Source organism: Gouania willdenowi, chromosome 19, assembly GCF_900634775.1.
Source record: "Gouania willdenowi chromosome 19, fGouWil2.1, whole genome shotgun sequence".
Taxonomy (NCBI): Eukaryota; Metazoa; Chordata; class Actinopteri; order Blenniiformes; family Gobiesocidae; genus Gouania; species Gouania willdenowi.
Window position 1 is genome coordinate 855,938 of NC_041062.1, and position 15,400 is coordinate 871,337.

At 37.7% G+C, this 15,400-nt stretch overlaps 1 protein-coding gene across 1 annotated transcript in view; it reads left to right on the plus strand.

The window, feature by feature from the left end:
• Positions 1-15,400, plus strand: part of LOC114481094 (zinc finger MIZ domain-containing protein 1-like) — a 132,524-nt gene that overhangs the window by 22,262 nt on the left and 94,862 nt on the right.

Genomic DNA, 15,400 nt, shown 5'->3' on the forward strand with positions numbered 1-15,400 from the left:
GAGTAGTGATAATAATAACAAAATGATATGACCACATGTTGTCAACCTATAGACACTGACCTGTGACTCTTTGTACAAAGAATGATACACAAACTCCACAAAAACAAGTACAGGGGTTTGATACAAATGTTAAATACTAAACTATTACACTGCTTATTGTTTGCTTCTGATTTAATTTAGTGTTTCTGATATTTCCTAAATAGCATTTGGAATTTCAACATTTTTCATGAGTCAGCAAAAAACAGTGTTAAAACTTTTCTATTTTTTAGTGTAAAAAAGCTCTAGCAAAGCCTCCGATATTCCTTGTTTCAGAGTTTACCCATTTCTGCATTACTTTACATATTTCCATTTTGTTTCCTGTTCAGCATCTTTTCCTTGTTTAAATGACTTAACATTACTATTAAACGTCCTTAACTGTATTAACACATAACAAGAAAGTTTGTACGTGATTATGGGCCATGTTGCACTTATTTGTCCGTTTGTCACACTTTCAATCACTTGTTTTCCATTTAAAAATAGCGTGTGATGTGATATTGTTCCAAAACATGCATGTGAAGCATTTCTGTGTCATGTTGGACCTGATTTTGAATAACAAGAGAAATTAGAAAATAACTTAAAAAAAGGGTCAGATTGCCTTTTCCTTTTCTCCGTCCGTTCTCTATGATCTCGGACAGTTGGAGGCGCTGCTAACTTTGCATCATTTTCTTTAAAATTCTATTAATTGGAGGCTGAATGTAAACAACGAGGTACAGCACTGATATGCGTTAGAAAAGGAAACAAATCATTTCACTTAACCTACTTAGAAATGTTACACCTTTTAATACGAGTGAGTGCAGGCTTTGAGTTGTGATGCATGAGGCTGCTGCAGAAGGAATTTCATCTCCTGTCATCTCCCCGTTGATTAGTATTGATCGCTCAGACTGAATTGCCCTCTTGAGTGGAAGTTGCATCAAATAATCCCTCGATCTAGTTTCCTAAATCTATTGTGAGGGCCAGAGAACGATTTCATCAGTGGCTTTCTGAGCACGCGGCGGCAAGCTTAAACCCCTATCAACACACACACACACACACGCAGAAACACACTCATTTAGTGTGTATAGCCATGAGTCTTTTCCGAGACAAAACCTCGAATCCTCTGTCACTTAAATGGATCTTTCTGCTGTGCATGGATGACACGGCCCACCGTGACGCTCAAACCGTCGCCACAACCGTCCTTCTTTCAATGTGGAGCAGCAGCTTAGTTGATGAAATGGAAAAGTTCCAGATCTGTGAACACTCTCTCGCACGCAGAAGGTAATAGGAGATTGCTCTCATCCAGCTCCGCACGATGTGCTTTCAATTCTACTTCACCGAGAGACAAAACTACAAATTTTGATTATGTTTGCTCGAAACCAAACGTCGGCGAAAAGAGGATGACGTAGAGACAAAGTGCACACTGGGAAACTCGGAAGACAGTTTTCGATTTAAAATGTAGCGTATACATTTTTCTTTTCAAACGCAACCATCCACTTTTTAAAAAAGAAAGACAGAAAAACAAGGACATGCGGATGAGTCGGTGCAGCTATAGCCTGACGCTGTATTAATTATTCATGAGCCTTTAATGTCCCGTACTCAATGATGGTTGAAGCTCATGCAAGTCGTGTTTAATTCCAGATCTCAGGTCGGTGATTCTTTAGCCACTTCTAGTTTGATTTGACACTAAAGAATCGGAGTGTGTTCAATGGAAAGCAGATTAATGATTGATAAGAGAAGCAAAGCTGCTTCAAATCTTGCTCTCAAGACATTAATAATGAAGAGCACTCTGAGCGCCTTCAGTGGCACTTGGGAGACAAAAGGTTTCATTACTTTCTGGATAGAGCAGTGGCATTTTATCCGTGTGTATTTGTATTTATTTCATTTGTGTTTTATTTGAAGGATTCATTCCGGTAAGTGTCCAGTCGAATAACACTGTTGGCATTGGGCTGGTGTATTGATTGGAGACAATTACTTCACTGCAGATCTTAGCTGCAAACCATTGTTTTTAAATACACAACAATGATTAGCTGCAATAGGGGAGAGAAAAAAGAAAAGGGAAAACTATTAATAGATGAACAAGGAGAAAAACAACTTCCTTTATACGAGTTTCTGACAAATCCAAACATCACATTTCTATTGTTTTCAATGTTTTAATGTCCTACTACCACCAACAGGCAACAATCGTGCACTAACGGCTATTATGTGGAATTGTGTATCTTCTAAACATTTGCTTTTACCATCTATCTATTCGATCAAAAACTATCGACACCCTCCAGGAATAATTTGTTTTGCTCGTGACACTTTCTTTTACACATGGCAGTGTGCAAGTCTGACTGCTTATTTTTTCTTGTGCGTTAGATTGCTAGAGGTGCCAAAACACATAAAAAAAGAGGTTGGAAGAGGAAACGGCATGATGGGGAGAGATGTTTTTCTGGCAGCGTTCATGCTTCATTAAACTGGTGTAAATCCGGCTGCTCTTTTTTGGATCAGTCCGGCTTCGTGTCATCCTGCCATTGTTTGACAAAAAACAGAACAGCCTTTTATTATTCTGTGCACATGTGTGCAGCTACAACACATTTCTGCACTTCATGTTCTTAAAACAGTAACCACGGTGACATGATGTTTTTTCATTCAGAATTAGTTGTTCTGAATTAAATTATTCTGAATTAAAGTGTTTTGCTGTTTATATGTTTACATAGAAATAGTCATTCAGAATAGAGGTTCACATGGAAAACAGGTTTATTCTGCTTTATTTCATTCCTCTTCAGGTCTATGGGTGGGGAAGGGTTCTGATTGGACAGGGGGAGAACGTGACGTATTCGTGTCTATCGGGAAAAACAGACACAGATTCAACTTGGGTCGGCATTAATGAGCAGTGGATCCTGGTTGCCTGTATTTAATGCACAAAGCTCTTCTTCATGCCGTCTATGAAACAACAGAGTTGGAACTGTCGCCCCCTGTGGTCACAGATTTTTTCGGGTCATGGATTTTGTTTATCAAGTTTTGGTAAACAGAAGAGGTTTATGTCGAGTTTTTTAACTTTTACTGATTTTTAGAGCAACTCAAAGCAGCACAAGTTGCTGCTAAATGATCCTGAATGCTTCATCAATGACGTCATTCCAAAATGGCGGCGCACAGGCTCTCAAACGGCAAAGTAGTCCCATTTTCAAAAGTTAATATAATGAATATGTTGCAAAATAATGCATTTTGTTAGGCATAGATTTCAAAGGTTTTAGGGCACATTTGTAAAAACAGCCATCTTGGACTGTGTCATCACCAGCACGTCATTGCGTGCATTGTCGTGCATGCGCAAAACGACTGGAATTAACTTAAAGCGGAATTAAGTGTTTACAAGAAAGAGGAATTACTTAATTTGGAATTAAAATCGGAATAAACCAGTCATCTAATTTGGATTTAAGTTTAATTTGGAATTAAGCATTTACAAGATCAGTTTAAAGAGGATTTAACTTTTATTATGAATTAAAGGGGAATTAAAGCTTCCATGTAAACATAGCCAATGTCATATTTAAAGACCGTGTAAAGCTAATTCTGACATTTTCTTCTAAACACATTAAATAGACCATAAATTTGTTCCTTAAAACATTTATAATGTAATTGTGGAGCTAGGCTTCACAAACTGTGTTTCATATTTCTGTGTGCAGGATTTAATGGGCGGGTCAGAAATCATAGAGGCGTTATTAGTATAAACCTCACCCTGTGGCTAAGGCACACCAAACCTCTGCGGCCTCCAGCGTGCGCAATTCGCCTCCTCAATTCGGACTTGGGGGAATAAAACACGTCCACTGGTGCCACATTGTCCATGAAATTAGCACTTTTCTTGCACTGCGATTGTGTGTTTTGCCTCTAGCGGACGCAGTTCTTACTCTACCCGGGACAGATGCACATATTCAGACTTGGGTGGAGCAGACCTTTCCTTTGTTTGGCCCAATCCGAGCACTTTTGGAAAACCAGTGGGAGAAACTATTGATGCTGGAGCCGCTTTCACACTGCTCTCTCCCATAGACACAGTACATGGAGGCGGTGCCGTGGTACCAGCACCTCTAACTGACACGCCCCCAGTGTTTCAGAGTAGAGAGAAGTGCTTGTTGTTTTATGATTTTGAGTCCTAATTTTATATACTTGGTGATTTTTTTCATCTTTCACATTTGTCTCAGTGGTCAATGACATGTTTCTGTGGTGGGACAAACACACATTTATTTCTGCTTTACACGGACTTTAAGTAACAATAAGGACACAAACGCTTCGTCATACGTTAGACTTTATTGTTTTTATTTTAAAGGGCTTTGAGTGTCGTTGTGGGAATATATTAGCTTAGAATCATTTCTACCAATGGATGTCAGAGTGTGTGAACCCTAACTGGCTCTTGACATAATGGAAGACATGCTTCAAAGGGAGTCAAAGTAGTTAGTCCCTCCCTCTTTCATATAAACAGAACAATATGTTGACTTGGCCACATTTATCTGTGAGGGAGTAGTGGAGGATCATGGGAAAAGACATCCTGACATTTGTTGTTGAAACAGTGATTGTCAGGCTTCGTGTTAAAGGGCAGCGTGAGCTTTGGTCGGTTTTTTCTTTCCTGCACAGGTGTTGATGTGGGCAAGCTTCTCTCATGTAATTCAATGTGAGTCTTTCATGTGGTTTGACTTTGTAAAGAACCAAACTTTACACTTTCACTGCTTTGCTTTGCTCTGCTTTGCGTTCTATTCAATGGCAGCGCAGCACGTAACCTTTAGTCGGTGAGGGAATGGTTTTTCTCAGCAGGTCTTTGTGACATAAAAACATCTTGGCTTTGGTTGCATTTCTCCATATGTGATAGAAATGATCGCTTCTGTTTCAAAACACAGCAGTGATGTCGCTAGTAGGAGACAGTGTACAAAATAATTCATACTATATTTTAGTGTCATTTTATTATTGTAGATTATTAATCGATTTATAAAATTCCAAAGATGGATTATTTGCATTTTACACTGTAATACAAACCTAATTTGGATAATCAATAACACTATTCAATATTTTTAGCAATGTGAGGTATTGCTCAAATGATGTTAAATTGAAGATAAACAATCAGCACTTATGGAAAATTGCTTATCGTAATAATCAAAAATCATTTTTTAATCGAATCCAGACTATATTATTAATGTAAAGTGTTGCCTTTCTACAGTTGTTTATGTCATTATCAAATCAGATTAAAGAGAACCTGTAAAGATTATGTTTGGAGCTCATTCTTACCCACTTTTTGATACATTAGTTGTCGTCTCACAATGAAATGGGCTCATTTTGTCTAATATAGCACACATTACGGTAAAATTAAAAACAATGATTGATTCTAACTCGTTTTTAAAGACATGTTGTGTCACTCTAGTGGGAGGTATAAGAGTGTATCCGATATCTGATATTGATCTGTAGGGCTGGGCGATATGGACCAAAACTCATATCTTGATATATTATCTCTAAAATGGCAACATACGATATCAATCACGATAATTTTAATTCAAATAAAGTCTGACCAGAAAGACAATTTTGGGTTAAATTTGCTGATGCAAAATTGTACAATTTCTATATCATCAAAATAGAAATATCTTGAGTTTTGATATATCTCCCAGCCCGATTGATCCGTTACAATATCAGCGCGAATCAGACAAACTTTTATTACTTATTTTGTAGAGTGGAATATAAAAAAAAGGCTTGATCAAGTGATGTTAATCAAATAGAAAACAATAGTGACAGTAGTTATGCTAAAAACTCTTGGGCGGAGTCTGGAATTAACTGCTAGTGTCGTAGCCCTTGTTTTTCTAATAGTGGATTGATATCGGATATCGGATCAGGACAAACCTCTTACTTTATAAATTGTCATGTGTGCCACAGGATTTTCCTTAAAGCACAAAGTGTTCTACAACCAATCAAATGTTATATAATGTCAAAAAACACTGAATTACACTCAGTTGAGCTTAAATTATATAGATTTTTATGTTATCATTGACTGTGTTTTCGTTACCCTTGGAAATGCGCAAAATCTAAATTGCACAATAAAAACTGGTAATGGAAACATTACCGAATTTAAAAAAACACTCAAATATCGCTAAAAAGTTTTTACGCGTTCATAAGGAGAAATTTCAGACGTTTCGATATTGAAATGTGTCGCAAAGCGCTATGGAAACAAATATACGTTAGGACGTGACGTACCTGGTCACATGACCACTTATCTCGGAGTAAACATGACTCGGTACGTGTGGACAGAAGACCCAGACATTTCTTAGCATTGTAAATATAATATGGATTTTTTAACATACTATAATTAAATGTCCAATAGCTCGTATTTACCATAATAAAATATATTCAGGTCAACTTTCTCAAAGCTTACAGAACAAACAGTTTTACATTTAGATGATTTCAACTTAATCTAATTCTAACAATAACACAAGCAAGTACGTAAATCATGAGACAAATCAGATATAAATAATAGGACACTCAGATTAACAATAAAAATAAGACAGTTTGACCAAAATGCACAAAATCTAAATTATTAACAAAGAATAATTATATTCTAAATATTAAACATAATACGCATTAAACTCATATACTGTATCTAAAATATCAAATAAACAGACACAATTGGCCCCTAAATGATAAATAATAATAATGAATAAATAATTAATCTTGAACATAAGTTGTCTTGCTTCAAATCAACAGTAAATTTGTTCTTTAACTAATTATAACTGATTGTTTGATTTGCAAATGCAAAACATTTTCTAATTAAATAAAGTACTGTGTGTGTGTGACTTTTATAATGTGTGTCTTTATCTCCGATGAGCTCATGTTTGACCCTGACAATCACAAATATCTAACGTATCATAACAAAAGAAGTCACATGACCCAGCCATGTGTGGCCATGGGAGGAGGAACACTAGATAACTACATAGAATGAAAAATGCTGAGAAAACTAGGTTCGAGGCCCAGGAGTGAGCTGTGTTTTAGACGAGCGCCTGTTCTCTTATTGACTTGATATTGTTGTTGATTAATTTCTGTTCATCTGTAATAAATTGACTGATTGATTGATTGATTGATTCAGCAAAGCAGAACCTCTGACTATGTCTCTGTAACCTCTGAACACGAGAGTATCTCAAAACTCTAACAGCGTTATACTTAAAAAATGATTAGTGTCACATTAGACGTGAAACGACAAAAGAATAGTTTTCTAAGGAGGTTTGGAGCATCCGTCTTCATGCGGCGAAGTCTCGCAGGATGAGATTTTACGGGAGTTACGAGGCTGGAAAACAACCTTCAATGGAAACACGTTCAAAGCACAATTACACGTTAACGACATTTAGAAATATCGCTTTTATTTTGTTAAAATCTGTAATGAAACCCAGCTATTGACGTGAAGTACAGCCTATATATTAGAAAACAAAGGATGTGAAAAAACAATCCATAGCTCCAGAGGACTTCATTGGCTGCGTTCATGCTTTGCCTTGGATGTGACACATGAAGGGACCACAGAGGAGAACCACCTCTCTGTTGTGAGTCCTGGGAAGAGAAGGTTGTCACTGCAGCTATTAAGACTAATAGCAGCAGCAGGTGATAAGCACAGTTAGCTGAATTCATGACCCGAGTGGACGGAGCACCAAGATCATTTCCACTTGTGTGTTTTTCTGCTGATGCATTTCATTTTTACGCTGTCCACTGCTGTGACACACGAGGGAAACCACAGCCTGGCCAGAAAATGAGAGCAAAGTAAAAACGAGAGTGATGGAGCTGGATGAAATTATCGATCGGTCCTTCTGAGGAGAAAGCTCTGCGGCTGCTGGCTGTTATTTGGATTGTATGACTCAAGTCAAGTCCTCACTGTGGTGTCCATTACAGAAAAGTCAACCATCCATTTCAATCTGTAACCGTTTTTAAAAATGTGGATTGAAAAAGCTCAAATCTTTCTGTCAGTTCCTCGTGTTAAACAACATTTTGTTGTATAACTTTTTATGAGTTTATTCTGTTCATTCAGGTGTTAAACAAAGCACCAACGTTGCACAGGAGTTATTATATAGTTAGGGTTAAAGAGCTTTTGTACAACAATGCCTGCAGTAAAGTAAACATCCTGGTCCACGCCATCTTACTATTAATGTATGTTATTTATTGTCACCATAACGACATAAGTTCATTACTTTTAGCACTGGAAGAATGATAAAACTCTATAGTGTTTTTTAATACATCTTTAAACTTTATTAACAACCAGTATTCATCTTGTTGACTAGAAGCATTGTTCTCATCAAATGCATATAATATCAATAATAATGATAACAAGACTATAACCAGTAAAAAAAAAATCAAAACACCTACAGTATATCAAAATATATTGATGTTTTAGTAACTATTAAAAACAAAATTAGAATTTCTTCACATGGGACAAAATCCAACCAGAACTCATGTGAACGTGCTGATCAGATTGATAAATGGTCATTTCATCTTTAAAAGAAAATGCATAAACTTTTATGCTCTATATTTTATTCAACAATATCTGCAACAGATTCAGTTGGTTCAAATCTTTGTCATTTAGTTGACGAACTAAAATAGTCCTTATGGCAAAATTTTGAGTAAAACTAAGTTGCATTTTAGTCAAAAAACTAAAACTAAGTCAGAATTTGTTGTTTAAAATGAACACGGGTAGTAAACACATTTGTACTGGTGACCCATTGGGTAGTTTTCATTCCATACTTGATCCAAGTGACCCTTGATAGGATTCATAGGATGTTTCCTTCCTATTGTATCTCGTTTTCATTTTATATTAGTCTACGACAGGGGTCACCAACACGGTGCCCACGGGCCTCAGGTAGCCCGCATGGACCATGTGAGGGGCCCTCAGGAGCTCTAGTCACCAATGAGCTCCATCTAAAATCAGATTAACTTTCCAGGATTCAAATTCACAAAGATAAATATATATGACAGATGTAGTTATTACTGAGTAAAGTTAAATACTGCTGATTAAGTTTTAGTCATGAATGAAACTCTTTTAATGTTTATTTTCACTGAAACATTGTGACAAATGTATTTAAGTGTTGCAGATCTGCTGTTTGGTCAGTGGTATGTTGTATATATATATATATGTATAACATAATATGATATATATATATATATATATATATATATATCTTTAAAAACTCAAGGTGGATTTTCTGTCAAATTGAATGAAAATGAAACTGTTGCATAAATTAGGAGACATAAAGTATTTCATGTTGAAAGCTCAACATTTCCTATCTTTTGAACTTACTGCTATCCTTCCTTATTATCTGACCCTCTGATTAAAGTGAAACTGTGGATATTATGATAGTATTTAAAAAGTACTTTTCTAACTGGTAGCTATGAAGCAACTACAGTTTCACAAAAGTTGGGGACCCCTGGTCTACGACTTCTACTACAGTGTTTTACGTGGTAGTCGTCAAACGTCTGATGATCATCGTAGCCACCCTGAGGTACGGACCACGGTCAGTGTTTGCTGGTTTCTAGGAGATCACTAGAAGATGCCTTCATAGCACTTGTGTTTCTCTGTGAGTGGAGTGGCCCGCTTAATGCATTGTAATGGTTGACTATTATTTACGCAGGGGATAAACAAAGAGAAGCGAGGAATTGATGGAGTAATCCACTCTCGCAGTCATTAGGCATTAAGATGGAGGAGGCTGTGGAAGCAACCTCCTCCTCCTCCTCCTCGTGCCTCTCGAGTCTAGCAGCTAATGGAAATGGGACTCATTAAGACACCTTATACTCAGTCGCACCCAAGATCATGAGGAATTGCTAATTGATTGTCGTTAGCGTTCTCGCAATGAGACGCTCTGGCTGTTTTCTCATTTGTTATGAGCAGCTTTGTTTTCTTCCCCTGCCTCCTTCACTTCATTATTGATGTTGTCGTTTTTTTTTCCTTGCTTGCCAGTTTTGCCTCGAGAGTCTTCAGCAACTGAGTCATTATTAGGCAGCCATACCTGATAAGGAAAATTACTAATATTAAACAATCAATTTTGCATTGGAAAATGAATGAAAAGTCAACGGCATAGACACGCTAATGTACTTTAAACGTGGGGTGGAGGTATGAAAATGTGCTTTGGTGGGCTTGGTCATGCTTGGATGGCTGTGGGAGGCAGGTCTCCGTGTGATGCTTTGCTTATTGGCTCTGTAAATTCCTTCTCCTTTCCTCTGGAACCGACAGATTGTGTTCCTCTCAGCCTTTAATCATTTCCCCTCCCAATAGAAATGCCCTCTCCTTTTCCACCCTGAATTCCTACGTATATAAATACATTACTCTTTTTTTTTTCCTCTCTATGCCTTTTTTCTCCCCTTATTATTAGATGGAGGAAGAAAAGATAAGGTGGGAGGAGGAAGAATGAGAAAATGCAAATACTGGGTTCTTTCTTGTGACAGATCAGGGCTCATTAGACCTCCCTCTCCTGTGCATGGATGGAGGATCTGCCTGTTCCATGCATGTCTCCATTAGATTATGAACCTTTTACACCTTACAGGCTGTTGGATCAGTAAGCACAGCCAGGTGACCACAGATGAATCTTTGTCTGCGGGGCACAGTGAACCTGGGAAGCGTAAAGAAAAGCATCATTTATATGTATGTGGTCAGGTGGTACAGAATTTCTCTGTTTTTAGCGCCGCTGCCAGCAGCCTACACCTCAATCTCCACGTACCCCTTGGGAGTTTCTACCACCTTCTCGCTCTGATAGGGAAAGTCTGGAAACAAAAGAAAGGAAAAATACAAGTACCCTCTTGGGCTGCACTCGCTCTTGAAACAAGATATACTATAGAGAGGAGTAGGAAGAGAAACAATATTGAAGTCATGAATTTATGCAGCTCTTGAGAACATCAGCTCATTCACAAAGGGCTGGTAAAACACAGGTATTTGAAGTGAGACTCAGACAATCGGTGTCTTTTTTCAGCTCCATAAGCTGAGTAAACACAGTGGAAAGCATCACATGCCTTCCTGAGATAGACGTACTCATCTGCAGTTATTACCATAAATACCTATACTTTATAGACCAGCCTGCTGGTTCAGTGCGTGACCCACTTCATGTTTAATAAACAGCTCACCTTCATTCCTGTTGGTCTTAGTTGTGATAATAGCTGCATGTTATGGCCAAACCTGTGTTTAGGTGTGTCCAAAAAACAAGTTAAACACTTTAAGGCAGGCATAAGCTGTGGGATTTTTGGTCCATTTTGAGCCGATTTTTCACTCTGCTAAATCATGTGTCGTACATGGTGTAGTGTACATGGTGTAGTGTACATGGTGTAGTGTACATGGTGTAGTGTACATGGCGTAGCATACATGGTGTGTATACTACATATACTTTTTCTGCAAATACACGTCACAGGACGTGACGTACCTGGTCACATGACCACTTCTTTCCAAGTAAACATGACACAATACTTGTAGACAGAAGAGGAGAACGGGACATTTTTTAGCGTTATACATTAAAATGATTAGTGCCACATTAGACGTGAAACAACAAAGGAATAAAGTGTTCTAAGGAGGTTTGGAGCGTGCGTCTTCCTGTGTCAAGAGTTACGAGGCTCCAAAACCATGTTCAATGGAAACATGTTCAAAGCGCAATTATACTTTGTCGACATTTAGAAATATCGCTTTTGTTTTGCAAATATCTGTAATGGAAACCCAGCTAGTGTCTCCAACATTTGTTCCCTAAGGCTTAATATACAAATTCAAAACAATGAGTGGAATTTAAAGTATAATTTAGTTAATTTTAAATACCATGCAACTTTTATGCTATTACTTTTATAGTAAGTAAATAAGGTATCCTTTGTAAAATATAGCTAAATATTGGTTTCGTATTGTCAGAAGTGTGATAAAAGCTCCTCTACAGCAATAAATTACATGAAAACATGGTATTTTATTGAGCAATAGTACTGTTAGTTTTTGGTGAATTTGCCCAAAACTATGAACATTTCACAATTATTTTTAAATTAATTATTAAATCTTTCTGAGTACCCCCTGCAATGCTCACCTGTACCCCCAGGGGTACACGTACCCCTGTTTGGGAAATGCTGCTTCATACCATTTGTATTATTTTGCATGTTTAGCATTAATTGTTTGCATTGCAGATAAATTCAGAGAGTAAATTAATTGAAAGTTGTGCACAACGGGAGAAAGTCACAGTTCTATTAATTGGTGTTTGCTGTAATCTTGTAACACACTTGTTTGGATCTTTCTGTAACACTGTGTGTGTGTGTGTGTGTGTGTGTGTGTGTGTGTGTGTGTGTGTGTGTGTGTGTGTGCGCGTGTGTGCGTGTGTGCGTGTGCGTGCGCGTGCGCGTGTGTTGCTTGTATAATAGTTTATATAATACAGGCTTAATGTTTGTAAGGCATGAAGTAATCACAGCAGCAGTGGTTAACTAAGCGTTGGCGTTAATCAGAGGAGTGAAAGAATGCAGAGTTAACTGAGCTGGTGTCTCATGCCCTCCAAATGTATCATGGTAAAAACCATTATCTCTGAAACCTGTAATCATCACCGCAGCACTCATTCAATGCGGCAATGCACTTCATGATGATGACTTTGCCCTATAACAGCATGAGAGGCTGTCTAATGCGTTCGCTTAATATCAGATTTTCAGAGAACAACGATTTCTGTGTTGGATGGAAATCTGCTCTGACTGTCCGTATGTTACAAAACAAATTATATTTTATCACTTTAAATATTTATGGCCTTTTCTATTTGGTGTTTCTTTATTTTAATATTTTTTTTTCTCATTAATCAAATCCTGTTTTTAAAAATGTAATGCTAGCCTCAAATTGATTTTGTCTCCCCCTGCTGGCTGCGGCATCATATTTTATTTATCACAAATTTTGATTGTTATCTGAATTCACCATACATGCATATAATTACAAAGTATATCATCTTCAATAGAAAAACGTTGACATTATACAGTAAACAACTAGTTTAACCTTTCTTCTAGTTTGTCTGTGTTCTGTCATTTTTAAAACAATTATTCTTCAATAAATCCTACAAATTAAAAGTGATTGTTAGCAACAGTTACATTTTGACGCTTCCTATGTCTATGTTTCAGTACAAAGGTCATTTAGCTTTCTGAAAATGTTCTTTTGTTGGTAAATCTTTCCGCTAGTTTGGCCGCGCTCAGCTGACTGTGCCTTACTGCTTTTGAGTAACCATGGCAATGGTTCAATAGCAGAAGTAAGGGCAGCGTTATAGAGCAAAATTGAAATGTGTCGCAAAAGCGCTATAGAAATACTTTTTACACAAACGCACCTGGTCACATGACCACTTCCCTCTGAGAAAACATGGTACGTGTAAACGGAAGAGGAGACCCAGACATTTATTAGCGTTATACTTAATAATGATTCGTGCCACATTGGACGTGAAAAACAAAGGAATGCAGAGTGTTATAAGGAGGTTTGGAGCGTCCGTCTTCCTGCAGAGAAGTCTCACGGGAGGAGATTTTACGGGAGTTGCGAGGCCCCTCCCCAAAACAACCTTCAATGTCGACATTTAGAAATATTGCTTTGATTTTGCAAAAATCTGTAATGGAAACCCAGCTTCTGTTTACCTTTAGATTTAATTTTGATAAAATAACCTACTTACATGAGTTACATATGTCATAATAATGACATTAATATCATATACAGTATGTAGTAGTAAACTAACTGTGCTTGTGACATTGTTCATGCTTAGCAGGCGGTGCCTGACTGTTATTCTTGTATCCACTAGAACCTGATGCTGACTAGGGAGGAATGCGCACATCCAGCGCCAGTGGCTGCAGCAACAGAGGAGATTTTGACTCCATGAGGACCCAATTAAACCTGGGAGGGCCTCTCTGAAGGAATAATAACAATGATAAATGCACCTCTGTGGCTGGCGACTCAGAAATATTTTATTGTGCTGGCCTGTCTTAACACAATTTCCTCCTGCTTCTGGTTTTGCAGTTTCAGAGAAAATGTCTGATGTTATAAAAGTTTAGTGATTTCTTTCTTAAAAAAGAAGCTCAGTGTCAATTATTTTTGAAAAGAAAATCATAACGACAAAAGTGTTTTTGTGTTTTACTTTCTGAAACGTGTTTGTGTGTCTGCCTGTGCGTGTGCAGGCTTTGAGTGTTGTTTTTGAAAAAGTGAAAGTGGATTTAACAATGGTAGCTCTGAGAACTGATGCATGTTTTCTCAAGAGGACAATCACATTAAATTACATAAACTCTTTATTCTCGGTTCGTACCGACTCACAAAAGATATCAGTTTACGTGACACTTGAGTATATTTTCCTTTTCTTCTTCAGGTGATCATTTAACAAAAAGCTCCTATAATTAGGTAATAGGTTTGTGTTTTTCAGATTTGCACTTTGCCAGCAGTTTATCAATTACTGCTTGTGGTTTACTGCCAGTCAGTCTTTGTCTGGGCTCTCCAGCCTCCTCCTCACCGCGCTGCAGCGCCGTGTTATTGTACTTAAACAAATCAATTCTGTTGCAGTTGAGCTCCCCCCTCCTTCATCCCCCGTTATTATGAACTGTTTGCAGTGCAGAGCACATTGATTTTTCACAGCCCTGGAAAAGCTGTTGATGAATAGCACAGAGGTATCTGGGAAGAATCTGGTTTTAAAAAGGAGGCACCCAGCATCTCCCTGACCCACTGAGCGCTCAGCGCTCCTTCATTTTTCCACTTTGAGAAGCTCCTCCAACCGGCACAGGTAGTGCCAACAAACCCTTCTGATCATTGGAAGAGGAACATAAGATTTCTTCAAAAGCATAAAGCATTGGGGATGCATTTAGCTTCAAGTAAATACATACCTCGTTGCCTTGTCCTGTCACCTTAAAACATGAGCTCAATGGGAACCAGAGGAGCCATGGCTGGAGATGGGAATGGCCAGTATGCTGTGTGTCATTAGGCAGATGCCTGATGAAAATGATACTTGAACAGGACCCAGCTACGAGTAAAAATACCTTAGATACACTATCCACACACACATGTATTCACGAAGCGAAAGCAAGCATTAGCATAATTTTTTATGTATTATTTTACAAAAGAGTATATTTGACATTTTAAAATACATCAATAATCATAATAATAATTGATTTTATTTAAAAAATATTTACATTTCACAGAAAAGTAATTCTACATTGGCTGTTTTACATCTGTCTTGTGGTGTTCCTCAAGGGTCTATTCTTGGTCCCCTTCTTTTTGCCCTGTACCTACTACCTCTGGGGTCTATAAGGAGGAAATATGACATCTTGTTTCATTGTTATGCTGATGATTGTCAGATTTACATGCTCCTGACACCCAATGATTGCTGCTCTGTTCTGCACCTTTTGAACTGTTTAAATGAGGTTAAGGCATATATGTCTTGTTCAGTCTGGACTTTATGGA